Source organism: Perca fluviatilis, chromosome 4, assembly GCF_010015445.1.
Source record: "Perca fluviatilis chromosome 4, GENO_Pfluv_1.0, whole genome shotgun sequence".
In the NCBI taxonomy this organism is placed as follows: Eukaryota; Metazoa; Chordata; class Actinopteri; order Perciformes; family Percidae; genus Perca; species Perca fluviatilis.
Window position 1 is genome coordinate 14142502 of NC_053115.1, and position 4559 is coordinate 14147060.

The following is a 4559-nucleotide window of genomic DNA, read 5'->3' on the forward strand; positions in this document are numbered from 1 at the left end:
GTGTCGTGCCTTGCCGTGCGTGTGTGTGTGTGTGTGTGTGTCATAAGGAGAGTACGATTATAACCTCTGTTGTTGCCTTTGTCTTTCTGCTACTATAATTTTACTGCTTTTATGTTCAACTGTTTTTTCTGCAGTGACAATTACGTTTATCTTTACCTCCTATATTCACACATTTACTTTCTTACTGTACTGCTCTGTGCGCTACAGGAGTGAATATGAATAAATATATTTTGTTGCTAATGTTTGATGATCAAAGTTATTCTGCATTGAATACTGTAACTTCATTTTGTTTCAGTGGTTTGAGGTTTTATGACTGAAAACATACATGAGACACACAAAACCATCAGAGCTCTGTTTTAAATGAGATATTTATTTAGGTTAGATCAGTGACAGGTGTTAAAGAGCTGTTGTTGAATGGGCCTCAGATGGTCTTATGTTACATGAAAGTTGACCAGCTCCTAACTTAAGAACAACCAGTATGATGTTCAACCATTGATTGTTTAAGCCCAGTTGCAGCACTTGCAGCTGTTATCGAACACCAGCTGCCCCGCTGGTGCTGGTACCATAGGTATTTCCCTGGTCGCACTCATAGAAGTGGTTCTTGTTGGTTGGGTCAGGGTAGAGACCGTGAGACTTTCGCCAGCGCAGAATCCAGATCCTGTGCTGCTGCCACCGCTGCTGCTGCCGCTGCGCTGCCAAAGCTGGCGACATAGCTGGGGCATAGGCTGGGTTGGTGGCACCCGGAGCCAGGGGGTCAACACGGGAAGTGCAGGCTGGGGAGAGAAATGTAAGAATTAATAAAATAAATTAGACAGCCTCATTATGTTTATTAAAAGAGAATATGTGTTTTGTGCGTACAAGCTCCAGTTCCCAGTCCGCTCTTGATGGTGTTGATCAGGGGTATTTTCCCTGGGCGCCAAAGAAAGTGCCACTGAAGTCATCCGAGATCCAAACTCCACACCATGGCTCCACCAAAACCGCTCTGCTTTTCAACCACTGAATCTGTAGAGCAGAGTAACGAGTGTTAAATAACCTGAAACATAAAGGTCTGGAACAGGAATTTAAATAAAGAAATACAACTTCATACCTTAACCTGGAAGCTCTTAACATTGTCATATCCAACCCAGGTTCCCTGGTTGTAGGCATATGGCACATCCTGTGGGCTGTCCCAAGCCTGAGTGGCTCCTTGCTTCAGGAAAGTGCAGATCTGATGGGAGAGAGATGTTTAAGGTTGGGATCTACACAATACATGCATATACAGTATGTTGTCCTGTCTTATACATCCAGACACAGATTCAGAAAAAGAAGCACAAACCTCATAGTAGGCCCAGAAGCCAGACTGACGGGTGAAAGGTCCAGCAGCTCCAGGTCCACTGGCAGGAGCTCCCACAGCAGTGTCAGAGGAAGCCAGAGCGGAAGGGTGTGACCATAGGTGGGGAAACCAACCAGCAGCTTCTCAGCTGGGGCACCATTGCTCTTCCAGTAGTTCATAGCATAGTCCTACACATGAGAGAGTACAGGCCAGTGTGAGTATTTGTTCCATAATTTAATTATTATACATTTACAGCTGGAGCCCTCACTCACCACATTGAAGTAGATCATGGATCCCTGATCAGCGGGGCCCTTGTACAGGGGGCTGTTCTCTCTCAACATTGTGCTCCCAAGAACCATGGAAGTCGTAGGTCATGACATGGAAGTAGTCCAGCACACTGGCAAACAAGACATGAGGATTAATGTTAAGTAATGGCTGTCATCTATACAACAAATGTGAGGCTAGCAATGTTTGCATGTGTTTGCTCATGTACTTACGCTCAATCGCGGCAATCTGGTATCCAGAGTCGATAGTTCTCCTTTCCAGCAGAGACAGCAGCAGTCAGCATCAGACGTGGACGGTTGGTCTTCTTGCCCGCGGCCTCAAAGGCGCTCATCAACTCCTACAGATGGGCAAAGAGAGTGTGATTGCACTGAGAAACTGAGAAAATGTTTTAGCTTATAATTTTAATGGCATTTGATTGCTATATTTCCAACATATAACCCTTATATAAATATAATATTCTAATATTCTATGAAATCTCCTGGACAGACTTCTTGGCCAAAGCCCCTAAAAGGTGAAATTCTTTATATATACACAGTGTATAACTGCAATAATAGCGGCCTGTATACTTCCACTTACAACACAAATTAATCTGTAGCCATAAATTAAACAGCAATATGACAGACCTGGACCAGAACGGTATAGCGCTCCTTATCCTGAGGTGGGGAGCCACGAGAGCCAGGGTACTCCCAGTCGATATCCAGACCATCAAACTCATACTGACGCAGGAACGTGATCACGCTGTTGATGAAGGTCTGGCGATTGGCAGGAGAGGAAACCATAGCTGTGAACCTATAGAGGCAGGAAGAAGGTCAGAGTTCCACCTGTGCTACAAGTTCCTCTTGGTGAGAGCATTGTTCCTCATTTTATTACGACTTACTTCTGAGTACCAAAGTTCCATCCTCCGATGGCCAGCAGTGTCTTCAGGTTGCTGTTCCTGCAAGCAGCAACAACATCCACTTTAACCTCTCAAATTTAATCTGTGTGCATGCATGCTAATGTCTAATAATGTGTTTTTTCATGACTGCTGGAGTCACACTATGATCTATTATCACTATGAGCAATTGTGTGTACTAACTGGTTCTTCAGGGCCTGGAACTGTCCGTAGAGTTTCTCATCGTCCCACTTCGTAGGTCTTGATCATGTTGCCGGCCATTCCAGCAAAGGCATAGATGAGGTGGTCACAGAGACATGGATCAATGTTGGTGGGGAAATATTTGCCTGCTCCAGGACGGTACTGTCCCCAGTTAGTGAAATAACAGGAGAGGATGTAGGATGATCCTGCAACATATGTAACAATTGCTCTTACATTATGTTACCAACATCCACACACCAACCATCACACCAACACTGAATGGATAAAGGATATAATTACCTAGCTGCACATGCAGCAGGAGAGCCAGTCCTGAAGAGATAGGAGACACAATTAGAGAGGGTGAGGAGAAGGCAAGTTCAGTAGTAAATGAGAATCAATTTGCATTATGCACAAGATAAAATTAACTTAAAATGCGTAATGACAAAGTTTGAAAAGTTTCTATGAGCAAGGAGCTCAGCTTACCAACGCAGATAAGCAGTTTGCCCATGTTGCTTCTGTACAACAACCTGAGGACTGGAGGACTCTTTTATACTCTTGGTTGCTACCCATATCTGCCTTATCTGTAACATTTGTTTGATGTGGTTTGCCTATTTAGCAAAACTCTAAAGTCAAACTCATTAATTTGTTTAGTCAAGACCAGCGCCGCATTGGATTTACAGAAAACACTGATAAACTTCAAGTGCTTTTGATAATGATATTATCCGATTCAATTTGAAATTGTCAAGTTTATTGTTGTTGGCCAAAAAGTGCAGGACACTCCAACAGCATTTTAAATTGTTTTTTAAGTTTACATTTTGCTTCATATCTCCACAAAGTGGTTTAAAGTAAAATCTGGGTTGCACCATTTTCCGTTTATAATAAGTTGTTTGATACTAATGTTTACTCAGTTGTCCTTAAGTTTTCTGCTACATGCCTTATCACCCTTAGACATGGTTTAATATCAGTTATCGCTAGTCTGTCACCTAAAGTGAACTGTGCTGTGTGTCACATCGCAATGGAAAGAGGCTTTTTGTCCTTTCCTGTCCTTGAATGTGGCTCAGCAGTTTGGTGATTGTAATGTGATGTAGTTTTTGAAATTAGTCTTACACTGGCTGTGCCATCTCTCTAAATCTTCATTAACAGACACTGACTGATAATGTTGTACACTCAAAGCTGTCATTTATGCACCATTAATAAAGATAAATAATAATAAAATAAAATGTGAAAGTCCATTTTTATTTTTGTTCATTAAAGACATTTGCACATTGTTGATACATTTAAAACTCACATTTTAATTTATGATGAATTATAAGTGTGTTTGTAATTTGTAGCACTAAGTCATTTAGATATAAACAGTCACATTTTAAAAGGTTTAATTAAGAGATGAAAACAGAAAAAAGTGCCTTATAAATAAAGTTTAGAACAAACTTAAGTCCATGTATTGGTAAATCCATGTGTTTACCTTGTTCATCATCTTGGTTTAGCGTGTTCTTGTGTTAACCTTTGCTAATAAGCACTAAACACAAAGTAAACACATCAGCTGATGCTGATGGAACTATTGTATAGCTTTACTGGATAAATGATCTGCTGGTAGCACCAAAATGTCAAGGGATCACCAAAGTCATTAGAATTCATCCTGTGGAGACCTTGGATATTGGTACTTAATTTCGTGGCAATCCATTTAATAGTTGTCGAGATATTCAGTGGTGGACCAACCAGTATCACGCCCACACCCACAAGATATACCATCAACACTGAGCCAGTATCTGCTATGTGGATTGGTATACTTAATCCACACAATGCCATGAAATGCCGTTACCATAAAAAACATAATGACCTATGAGCAGCAAAGCCAGTCGTTTCTTTCAATTGTTTTTCATTTTAAATATA

General features: G+C 41.3%; 1 pseudogene; it reads right to left on the reverse strand.

Annotated features, from left to right (window-relative positions):
* Nucleotides 1-350: 350 nt before the first annotated feature.
* On the reverse strand, nucleotides 351-3177 carry LOC120556733 (annotated as a pseudogene).
* Between the last annotated feature and the right edge of the window lie 1382 nt (nucleotides 3178-4559).